The sequence below is a fragment of the Ptiloglossa arizonensis genome, chromosome 10 (genome assembly GCF_051014685.1).
Source record: "Ptiloglossa arizonensis isolate GNS036 chromosome 10, iyPtiAriz1_principal, whole genome shotgun sequence".
NCBI classification, from domain to species: domain Eukaryota; kingdom Metazoa; phylum Arthropoda; class Insecta; order Hymenoptera; family Colletidae; genus Ptiloglossa; species Ptiloglossa arizonensis.
Genome location: NC_135057.1, coordinates 5,232,077 through 5,245,121, shown reverse-complemented (window position 1 = coordinate 5,245,121; position 13,045 = coordinate 5,232,077). Strand labels below are relative to the sequence as shown.

General features: G+C 35.3%; 2 non-coding genes across 2 annotated transcripts; one reads left to right on the top strand and one right to left on the bottom strand.

The window, feature by feature from the left end:
* Positions 1-6,930: 6,930 nt before the first annotated feature.
* Trnam-cau (transfer RNA methionine (anticodon CAU)) lies at positions 6,931-7,002 on the top strand. The gene has a single exon. It is a non-coding gene; the product is annotated as a tRNA-Met (tRNA).
* A 3,252-nt stretch (positions 7,003-10,254) lies between these two features.
* Trnam-cau (transfer RNA methionine (anticodon CAU)) lies at positions 10,255-10,326 on the bottom strand. Its single transcript has one exon. It is a non-coding gene; the product is annotated as a tRNA-Met (tRNA).
* Positions 10,327-13,045: the final 2,719 nt, after the last annotated feature.

The following is a 13,045-nucleotide window of genomic DNA, read 5'->3' as shown; positions in this document are numbered from 1 at the left end:
GACGCACCAGAAGAGACGGCGATCGAGGGTTCGGTCCACCTCCACGGCCGGTCACTTGCTTATGCAACAAGCAGAGGTGGCCGGACTGAGAAACGAGCAAGCGAGCAAAAGTAAGCTAAAGATTGGATAATTGCTCGGCAGATCACAAATGTTCGTACATGGTGGCCTTAAAACTAATTTATTCTAAGTTAACTAAAGATCCCACGGTGGATGCGACGAGAAAGTCCTCTTGTTCCTACCTAAGAGTAACGTAAAGTCAAGACATGATAGTAAATAGGAATGATAAAAATAACCATGGAAAAACAAGTACAAATTAAAATCGGAGAACAAATAAAGTAAATTGAAGAAAGAAAAAAATGAAAAAAATAAAAAGGATTAAGTGAGTGGTCGCCAGTACTCACCACCCCCTACCAGGGGGTCAGTACCGGTTACCAAGAGTGGGGGCCCCCCTTCCAGACACCTAAAATCGAAAAATCGAGAGATCCGTCCACCTCCGAGGCTCCCTCTGAAATGAAATTTTCGTTAACCGGCGGCTCCTTATATACCCTCATGAAGGTCACTTCCCTCACTCCAATCGTCTTTGTTCCATGTAACCGAAGATTTCAACAAATTTATGGCTATTCAGCCATTATTTATACCAGGACATTGTTAATAATTGTTTAAACTATGATCCTACGACGGTTGTTAATAATTGTGATAAATAAACATCAAGGTATTGCATAATCTGCGAAGGCGAACGGTTTCGGTGAATGTTTGTTCATTTCCGCGATTGTTATTAACATTTACGCACGTTCCCAATATTAATCGGACATTGTGCATCTTATTTATGCATTACAAATGATTAATTAATTTATAGAAATTGATTTTGATCGAGATTCGAAGTAAAAACGTGTTTCGTAAAGTTTTAAAGCATGGAAACTAATAATTGTCTATTTGGTACATTAGTTTAACATTTGTTTAATTCTTATAATTTATACAATACGTGTAGAAGTTGTATTTTTTACTTAAAAGCGTCGGAATTCAATTAATCGCTTTTTTAAATAGAAATATCGTCCTGATGGGCACTCGTGAATCGATAAACAATGTGTGTAGTCTTGACAATGTCGGTTGGACCTCAATCAAAAATTTCATCGCGAACAAAGAATACTTCAACGAAATGATATTTTAAGCCATTATTTATACTAGGACACTGTTAATAATTATTTCATCAACGGTCCTACGACGGTTCTTAATAATTACGATAAATAAACATCAAGATATTGCAAAATCTGCGAAGGCGAACGGTTTCGGTGAATGTTTGTTCATTTCCGCGATTGTTACTAACATTTATGCACGTTCCCAATATTAATCGAAGAATGTGGCTCTTATTTATGCATTACAAATGATTAAGTAACTTATAGAAATTGATTTTGATCGAGATTGGAAGTAAAAACGTGTTTTGTAAAGTTTATAGAGTGGAAAGTAACAATTGTTTATTAGATACATTAATTTAACATTTGTTTAAATCTTGTAATTTTCGTAATACGCGTGGAAGTTGTATTCTTTATTTAAAAGCGCCGAAATTCTATCAATTGTTTTTCTAGATAGAGAAATCATCATGATGAATGTTTGTGAATCGATAAACATTTCCAGCCTTGAAAATGTCGGTTCGATCTCAATAACAACAATTCCATCGCGATCAAAGAATACTTGAACGAAATGATATTTTATGCCAGTATTTATCATAGGACATTGTTAATAATTGTTTAAACTATAGTCCTACGACGGTTGTCAGTCATTATGAGAAACAAACATTAAAAGAGATTGCAAAATTTGGGAAAATTGCGAGATTCTCGAATGAATTCCCAAACTTTTGCTAGAATTTTTCGTAGATTTTAGGCTTTGGTAACAGGCGAACATGATACTCGAGAAGGTATTCTTATTCCGGGGATTTTTGGAAATGACGTCAAATTCCAAGAATTTCCGCGAATTGAGATTTAGAGGGATTTTCGAACAAATTACTGAACTTTTGCTAGACTTTTCGTCGACTTTGGGTTTTGGTAACAGGCGAACATGGTTCTCGAGAAGGTATTACTATTCCGTGGATTTTTAGAAATGACGTCAAATTCCAGGTATTTCCGCAAATTGAGATTTTGTAGGGTTTTCGAACGAATTTCTGAATTCGTGCTAGATTGTTTGTCGATCTTGAACTTTGGTAACAGGAGAACATTCTATTCGAGGAGGTACTCCTATTCGGCAGATTCTTAGAAGTGACGTCATTTCCAAAAATTGTCGCGAAATGTAATTTAATGGAGCATTCGAAAGAATTCCTGTACTTTTGGTAAAGTTGTTCCTTGATTTTGAAACTTTGGTATCAGGAGTGCATAATCGTCTTGGAAGTATTGTTTTAGGTGGTTTCAGCACTATGATAAGATCGGGTTAAAGAAATGGAAGCAAATAATAGGCAGAAAGAAAGCTTCTGTTGTTACTCCAAATGAATTTATTGAAAGACATCGTTACATCGGAGATACAATTGCATTTTTTCGTTTCATTATCATACTCAAACTTTCATACGCATTGTAAAAATGTTGTTCCTTTAAGTATTCAATTGTTTCTTAGGTATTGACTAACTATTCTAAATTCGCAGCCAATTAGCTCGGTACTGCTCGCGACGAATAATTATTGTTCGTCGCGAGTAATACCGATTACCAGGTCTCACCACGAGGAGGTTGCTGCGAGCGGAGACCCGGAGAGAGATAGATGGGATCAAAGTTCCATCGATCTCTCTCGACGCGCAATACAAACGAAATTACTAAACCGAGAAGATGGAAGGAATCAAAGTTCCTTCGATCTTCCGGTTTAGTTCTGCCGAGCAATCACATTGTGGAAAAAATTAGGCAAAATTAGGAAAGACGCGACGCGAACCGTTTAGTTGGCCCTACTAGGTCTATCCCGTTTCTCCTCGGTGGGCCCGATTCGAGAGGAAACGAACGACGCCATCCACTCCCCTAGAGGAGTGCCCCGTTTCTCCATCTTTACGACGAGAGGGTCTTATTTTGGAGGCTTTCGCAGGGACCGGCAAAAATGCCTGCTCCTGTGCTCGCAACATGCCCCCCCTGGAAGCGGACACACCGGAAGAGACGGCGATAGACCGTTCGGACCACCTACACGGAGGAACGAAGAAGCGAGCAAAATTAAGCTAAAGATTGGATAATTGCTTGGCAGAGCACACCCTTAGAACTAACTTATTCTAACTGCAGAGATAGAAGGAATCAATGTTCCTTCGATCTCCTCGTTTAATTCTGCCGAGCAATTACATAATCGAAAAATGAGGCAAAATTGGGGAATACGCGACGCGAACCGTGGAGTTGGTCCTACTAGCTCGGTCCCGTTTCCCCTCAGTGGGCCCGATTCTCAAGGAAATGCGCGACGCCGTCCACTCCTTGGAGTGCCCCGTTTCTCCCAACTCCGCAGCCAGGAGCCACGCAGAGCGTGGACCTGTCTCACGGAGGATGACGAAGAGAGGGTCTTGTGGCACTAGGGCTTCCGCAGGGACCGGTGCGAACACCTGCCCCTGTGTTCGCTGCATATTCTCTCTCAAAGCGGACGCACCAGAAGAGACGGCGATCGAGGGTTCGGTCCACCTCCACGGCCGGTCACTTGCTTATGCAACAAGCAGAGGTGGCCGGACTGAGAAACGAGCAAGCGAGCAAAAGTAAGCTAAAGATTGGATAATTGCTCGGCAGATCACAAATGTTCGTACATGGTGGCCTTAAAACTAATTTATTCTAAGTTAACTAAAGATCCCACGGTGGATGCGACGAGAAAGTCCTCTTGTTCCTACCTAAGAGTAACGTAAAGTCAAGACATGATAGTAAATAGGAATGATAAAAATAACCATGGAAAAACAAGTACAAATTAAAATCGGAGAACAAATAAAGTAAATTGAAGAAAGAAAAAAATGAAAAAAATAAAAAGGATTAAGTGAGTGGTCGCCAGTACTGACCACCCCCTACCAGGGGGTCAGTACCGGTTACCAAGAGTGGGGGCCCCCCTTCCAGACACCTAAAATCGAAAAATCGAGAGATCCGTCCACCTCCGAGGCTCCCCCTGAAATGAAATTTTCGTTAACCGGCGGCTCCTTATATACCCTCATGAAGGTCACTTCCCTCACTCCGATCGTCTTTGTTCCATGTAACCGAAGATTTCAACAAATTTATGGCTATTCAGCCATTATTTATACCAGGACATTGTTAATAATTGTTTAAACTATGATCCTACGACGGTTGTTAATAATTGTGATAAATAAACATCAAGGTATTGCATAATCTGCGAAGGCGAACGGTTTCGGTGAATGTTTGTTCATTTCCGCGATTGTTATTAACATTTACGCACGTTCCCAATATTAATCGGACATTGTGCATCTTATTTATGCATTACAAATGATTAATTAATTTATAGAAATTGATTTTGATCGAGATTCGAAGTAAAAACGTGTTTCGTAAAGTTTTAAAGCATGGAAACTAATAATTGTCTATTTGGTACATTAGTTTAACATTTGTTTAATTCTTATAATTTATACAATACGTGTAGAAGTTGTATTTTTTACTTAAAAGCGTCGGAATTCAATTAATCGCTTTTTTAAATAGAAATATCGTCCTGATGGGCACTCGTGAATCGATAAACAATGTGTGTAGTCTTGACAATGTCGGTTGGACCTCAATCAAAAATTTCATCGCGAACAAAGAATACTTCAACGAAATGATATTTTAAGCCATTATTTATACTAGGACACTGTTAATAATTATTTCATCAACGGTCCTACGACGGTTCTTAATAATTACGATAAATAAACATCAAGATATTGCAAAATCTGCGAAGGCGAACGGTTTCGGTGAATGTTTGTTCATTTCCGCGATTGTTACTAACATTTATGCACGTTCCCAATATTAATCGAAGAATGTGGCTCTTATTTATGCATTACAAATGATTAAGTAACTTATAGAAATTGATTTTGATGGAGATTGGAAGTAAAAACGTGTTTTGTAAAGTTTATAGAGTGGAAAGTAACAATTGTTTATTAGATACATTAATTTAACATTTGTTTAATTCTTATAATTTACACAATACGCGTAGATGTTGTATTTTTTACTTAAAAGCGTCGGAATTCAATTAATCGTTTTTCTATATAGAAAAATCATCGTGATGAACGTTTGTGAATCGATAATCGATACGTGTAGTGTTGAGAATGTCAGTTGGATCTCAACGAAAATTTCCTTCGCGGACAAAGAATATTTCAACGAAATGATATTTTAAGCCATTCTTTTTACTAGGAGATTATTAATAATGGTTTAAAATACGGTCCTATGACAGTTATTATTTATCATGGTAAATACTGGAAAATTTTTTTATTCCAGATAAGAAATCCTTCTCGCCTGGAACGTCAAATTTTCTTACTACCTATTATCTCTCGTATTTTTATTTTCATATTATCGTTTCCTGTTGTTGTACAATCGTACAGGGCAGCCTAGTATAAGAGTAATCATCCATTATTTTATATACAGCATTTAACTAATAAAAGGATATATGACTAATTGATGCAACAAAGGTTAATACATCGAATATTTTTTTTCTATTTTGGCTAACACTACGTATCCCTAAATACTTCCATTCTTTGTTTTAAATCGCCCTGTAGGTAAAACACGGACACGAGTAGAAATATAAAGGAAATAATCGATGCATCGACTAGTGTTTGAATTAATCTCGAAATAATTTTTTCATTCGTATTAAAAATTATATTGACAACAATGACATCGAATTTCAAGTCGAATCGTGCAAAAAGTGAAACGTTTGCGCAACTTGAATAATCAACCGCAGTCTTAATGAAAGCTCCGAGTGCAGGTACAGATCACGTAGCAATAATGTAGATCGAGTGCTCGGGTACGAGCACGTGGCTCCGTAGATACCCCATGAGTGGGGGCTAGTTTAAGATTGCTGATCTTAAAAGGTGAGCGCACCTGGATCGACCGAGATACTTATTTGCATCCGCTGCATCTCCATACTTCCACCCAGGTGGTTGATCTAAGTTACACCGCTTAGATTACTCGCTTCGGGGCTTACATTGGTAGCATCGCAACAAAGTTACATTCAATCGAGACAACGTTTTTGCCGAGATTTATCTTAATTGTTTGTTTCTATATAAGCAGGTCCCTTGGAATTTAAAAGAAAGCACAATGAAAAGGGATAAATCACCAAGAAGAAAGCTTGTTTAAGGGCTTGTAATAATAATTATCACAGTAATTATATATTCTTTCATAAATGGTAAACGATGCTTCTACATGTACATAATCACATAGTATATTATGGTGGTCGACATACTTTGAAAACCACAATTCTGGATAATCCGTTGAAGAACTAAATTTCAAAAGACAAGAATGATACTGAAAATTCAATATAGAATTATACTTACGAAGTGTTTTATTTACATAACACGAAGTAGTTTCGAATGTTGCAAATTATGAAATTACTACAATAACCGATCTTTTAATTATTTCAAATAGAGTATTTGTAGTATCCATTGGAGGAATTTACTTAAATAAATAATAAAATGTTTTAGAAAGCAGAACCACATTTTTCTTAATTTAAGTTGATCCTTTCATTTCGATATTACTGTTATTTAAAATTATTTTATTATTATTATTATTGTTATTATTAAACGTCTTTTTAATACTTATTATAACTAATTATAAGTACATATACAATAAAGTACATGTGTTACATAAGAGGTAAGATGTAGCTTAAAATGCTCTTAGAAGACCAAACTTTAATACTCGTAGCATTCTTTTCTATAATATGTAAGTTTTAATTAATTTTCTAGGTCGTATCCTCTTTCAAAACAATAATACTTTTTATTTCTCTATTTATACTAGTTTTCAGTCAAAGATATCAAGTAGCAGAGTGGCGCAGTGGAAGCGTGCTGGGCCCATAACCCAGAGGTCCGTGGATCGAAACCACGCTCTGCTAAATAAAATTTATTTTTTCAGTTTTTTATATAAAATTCTAAAATACATGTTTAAACCAACTTCGCCGACTATTTGAATTTTTACATCGACATCGATTCGAGCAGAGAGTACTTCGCTCGGTAACGTAAGGAAAATTCGTTTTATTACAAAGACAGTACCATACCATTTCGCGTCATTCGATTTTAATACAATTGCGAGGGCGTTTAAATTGCGGGTCGAGTAATTTGCAATGCAAAAAAAGGCAGGAGTGTGTCCTAAAGTCCCGTAAGCCCGAGACACAACCGGTGAGCAATGACACGCACAACGATGGATGCCATTCCTCCGTCATTGTCCCCAAAGAAAAGATGAGACGAGTTCAGGAGTTCACCAGAGTTCACGGACGTAAATTTAGTGGGTGTCATATTCGCTTCGTGAAGTATCTCTTCGGAGACTGTTTAAAAAAGAAGTTGCTTCGACCCAGATACCATCGGGATGAAAAATACCGGAAACACCGAACAATGTTCACAATTTTATGAACATGAAAGTACACTCGCTATTCAGAATTATCAACGTCAAATATAATTCGACTCCTATCGTAATACGTTTGATACTATCCACGTGCAAATAAATAATTCGATGATGCTTATTATCCATAATATCGTTAAAAGCTACGATTCATCGTAAAACCTGCGATGATTTAAAAGAGTTCTTATGGTAGAAATTAACATCGATTTTAGAAAATTGCGTGCAAGATTAATGGCAGTTTATCCCGGAACCATTTGCGTCATTTAAAACGACTACGTTCGCCTAATTGCAGAATTAGAAAAAAGGATTCCCGCTGCAATTACCTTTCAGTCTATTACTTCATAGTCTATTATTATATCGGAGTTCCGGGTTTCCCTTATTTGAAACGTTATTCATTTTTAAAACTAAATTTCATCTCTGACGTTTTGCAATATAAGAATGTTTTTCTCTTCGCTCTCACCTTTGTAATTTCGTGGCTAGAGTATATTCAAGCTCGTACGACGCGCGTAAAAATCGCAATAAATGTATACCGGTGGCATAGTGTTGCATCGTATTGGTTACAAGCTGTAACGAAGGTGAAGATAAAAATAGATTGTAACAGAGCGATGGATTGAATTTACGAAGGAATAGAAAGCATATGTTGACCGGTGTCTGTATGGCGCCTACTGGCAAGTATCGACAGTATTTACTCGCGCTCCTTATAAGTGGAATATCAATGAGATCGGGCGCGTAACCCCGGGTCGGCATTATTTAACGTGAGCACGTCGTATACGTGACAAAGTGGCTTGACCGCTTGTCAAACCAGCACAAACACGAGCTTTCATGGCTCCAAAGGACCGGATCGGTGCGGGTCGCGTCGCGTGGCGTGTCGTTACCGTTAAGCACAAGCATCGAATTTGCACGTGCTCGTTCTTCTGTACACGTTGTACATCATAAATCCTGAATAAAGTATTAAGGGCTTTGTGATTTGATGGAATCTCGATTGTACCATTATGATGCGGACGGAATGCTCGTTTAAAAAATTCTACTATTACACGATTTCCTCCTGAGAACTTTCATTATTCGTCCATCTTTAAGGGACGCTTATAATTATTTAATTATTTGGTATGAAGAATAAGAAATATACAACTGTCCACTACAGGAGCTTTCCAGTTTGTGATTTGGATGCAGGAAGTTACGTTGTTTAAACGGTTGTTATCCGAAGCTTTCATTATTTCAGGTTTAAAAGAAATAAAAATGTAAAAGTGTTATGAATTTGGCTCTTGTTGTATGTAGTTTTCCTATATTTATAGTCCAAAGAAGGTGTTTATGAAAGGAGAGAACGAAATAAACAATTTTTAACGACATTACATTGTGTTATCAAATAATTACACGATCCTGTACAAAATCTATTTTTTAATATGTAATAGAACCAATAATAATATTCAGAAATTTTGTATAAAAAAGGGTATTATGGAATTGTGACTTTAAATTGATATTTTAACAATACTATTTTTTAAATGATACATCGTTTATGCAAAGAAATGCATTATGATATAAATAGGAAAGAATAAGTTGCAATACACTAATACTAAGTTTACAAAGATATATAAATTGTTCATTATTTATAATAATAGCACATATATTAAAAATATTACTGCCATAGCATTTTTTAAACTGTGGAAGTTCCATTTACGAATTCAAAATTCATAAAGTGCGCGCTTTTCTTACAACAATTGTAAGAAAACTTAGAATCAGAGTTGTAAACTCACTTAAAATCATTATTATTGTACGAGTGATTAAAATCATTTATTATTGTACGAGACGTGGTGTAAGAATGATGTATTTCAATCTGCATGTGACATATTTAGGTTATAAAAACAGTAATTATCGATCGAGCCCAATTTAGAAACAACAAGAATAAGTAATACATAATATAATTCTTAAATTATTAATGCATCATTTCATTGTCACATAATTCAAAATAAACTAAATTTACAAATTTCTCGAATCACGCATATTCCTTACGTTCTAACCAATCATTGCAAAGCATTAACACTGATCTTGTAATTGATTGGCTGTTTAGAACTTAGGCAGATTGCTAGCGTAAACAAAAATATTAATCGAGTATCTAATTTTATTCATACTTAATTTACATTGAATCTTCAACAACAATATCTGATATAGTTTAAATTAACGAAAAAACTTGAAATTAAGTAGGTATAAATGATTCTAGTTGAATACAATTTAAATTGTTCGATATTATACACGATTGAATTACATGTTAATTAGTCAAGAGAGAATAAATAATACAATTGAATAACTTTCTCTCTATAATTGTTAAAATATTGAACTGTAGAATAAAATAATTACAACATTAATATAGTTTACATTTGTATATGACGAATGGGCTGTATGTAGCTGCAGCTAATCACGATGATGAGGTTCGATATATCGATTTGAACATTCTGTAACGGTTCAGATAGTTAGTGAATCGGGAGTGTGGAAAACGTTGATTCTGATCCCAATTTTCAGGTACATGTAACTGCTTTAATTAACCCATAACTCTACTTACGTATAATAGTTTAAGTTAAAAACAAAGTACTTTGAACCATGCTTAATGTTTAAAATAATTAATACGCGAAACCAACGCAGTTAATTTTTATATTTGAGTTCAATAGTCATCGTTTTTTTTTTTTTTTAACATAGGGAAAATCTTTCAAAGACATCACTGATTCTTTGCACAATAATCTGTGCAAAAGAAATTTGCTAGCAGAGCGTGGTTTCGATCCACGGACCTCTGGGTTATGGGCCCAGCACGCTTCCACTGCGCCACTCTGCTGCTTGAATTCAATGCTTATCTACCCTTTCCTAGAATAATAAGAAAGGTACGATTGTATAATAGTTTATTCTAAATAAGTGTGTTACTTTACACGAATATAATTTGAACAAATCTTGTTCGATAATGTGTATTTTAATTTGACGAATCACACCGGTCACGATGTAGTCATAGCCAATCATCGTAATGCATTTCGATACATCGATTTCAAAATTCGTTAGTTGTTTTGATAACTGGCAAACGGTAAATGGTGGAAGATAACGATCGTGCTTCTAGATTTCGAACACACTTAATTCTCCTGAAAACCATAGTTGAAATAAGTTGATCGTAATTACGTTGAACGTAGAAAATCATAAATTGAAACTGTTAAAATCATACATTAAAACGATTAAAATTATAAATTTTCATGTACAAGTTGAAGTACAAGCTATTTCACAACTGATAGAATATGAGTAAGGTATCATTATTAGGTAATATTTCTGTAAAAATATTCATAATTTTTCCGTAAAAAATTGTTTTGTATCGTGTCTAGTGAAACTGCAAATAAGAAATTTTCAGTCAATAGAGTTGCAAATTTGATTTATTCGCATCGACATGTCAGGAAAATATTAAATTTTGCGCGAAAATGCGCAATTTGCGATTTTCTGGTATATAAAAAGTATGTTAAAAGTATTGTAAATATTTTTGTAATCGTCAATGATTTCTGTATTTGATACGACTCGATTAACAAACAAATGTTGGGAAAATGTGATTTTCTTAAACTTCAAGGTAATAATGTATCGCATGCTGTGCAACATAAGTGGTCATTCAGCAACCACCAATTGCTGTTCGTCGTATTACAATTAAATAAATCGATCGAAAAATCCGTTAACGGTTCGATGGTTGTAACAAACGGCAAGTGTGTGATATTTCGAACGTGTTATCGGCTTTTAAACGCATTCTATTACTTTCGATCATCGGCGAAGGTAGTTTACTTAACTTACACCGGTAATAACGCTTCCATGCAAAATGGTTCATACTCGTGCATAATTTCATTCAAGCGACAAATATATATAAAACAGTGATACTTTACGCTTTCTCGAGTCTACGTTAATTGCTTCGAATCGAGTTTTAAAATGGCAATATCGGCTTAAACGTATAATAATTTGCGTTAAGTATCGTTTAATGTGGAAAATAATCTGTGGAAGCAGTTCAAATTGTCATTTTCGCGCATACGCAAATGTTTCGTAATGTTTATTAGACGCTGTAGCGAGCTCCTCGAGTTTTACGAGTTATTTCGAGGATTATGCGAATCTCGGTACGTGTTCGAAGGCTGCTGTGGATAAAGAAAACGGTAAATATTTATATATTTGTGATTAAATTCTTTATTCTGGATTTCAGGATACATTCACGACATCGATTCTGTTATATTGAAGCTGTTTCCGTGTCAGAATAAAGGTGCAACTGGCTTCTACGTTGGTGAGTCGAATCGATGATCGATATATAATTTTTAAACATTATCCGATACTTTTGATGCCGAGAAGCGTATATACGTATAATCGAGAAGTGAACGATCATTTGTTAATTCTTAATCGATGCATTGAAACGAGTAAAGAAATTTAAAGAACGACTGATACGCTCGTAAAGAATACGGTAACTTTGAAAGAATCGTGTAAATCGATGCAACATAAGATGCAAGTTAACAGCAAAGGGAAGCTGTGTAATTGTCGGTGCATTATCGACCGTGTGTAACTTAAATTCACGAAGGTTTTCACGGTAACGTGACAGGTGATTTCCAACATTTCGAATGAACGAAAGGGGAAGGGAGATTAAAAATAATAAAAGCATTATCAAAAATTAGGTACTTTGCAATGAATTATATGAAACATATGGAAAATTTCTGAATATACGAAAAACTTATAGATTAAAGATATTTATACATTCGTAGAAATTTGTACATTCTAATGTCTATTGTCAAAATTAATTGAAGAAATTACTTTAACAGCAAATAATTCGTTCAAACTTCCACGTAATATTAATAGTAATGTATCGAGAAGTAATTCGATCAGTGGTTAAATTTGTAATAAAATATAGATCGTAAAATATTTGAAAATGTTAAAAGTGATCAGATATCACGTTTCCAACAACTATTTAAATTTCTGCTCGATGAAATATGTTCACCATTAGACATATTTAATTAGATACGACCACAATTTGTACCCAAATAACGAACAAAAGATAAACAACTTTTTATGCGTTACTCGTCGAATAAAAATTAGACTTTGAATCACAGAACGAAATATACCACAATGAACAAATAAAAATTTAACCGCTCGATCGAATAAACATTGCGAATAATGCGTTCGTTTTATTCTCCCCCGTTGAAATAAAAGTTTGCTTATCTTTAAACGTGCTTCTAAATTCGTTTTGAAACCGAATTCCTCCGAGCGTGAATATAAAACGAAATCGAGGTCGAGCAAAGGTTAGGATTCCAAAAAGGGAATAAGTTCATCGACCGATCCGTTTCTCAGAATGAAGAATTTCTTTTGTCCGGTGTTCGGACAATTCGTGTGTGTTTCACGATGGCGCTACATTTGACCCAGATACAAAGATATTAAATCTTGCCACGCGATCTAGACTTCTTACGAGAGAGTGACGAATACTGTCTAGAACGCTCCGTGTATTTTGCCTTTGCACGTTTTGTTTTGGGTCGACGACGGCTCTTCTCATCTCTAGCACTTAT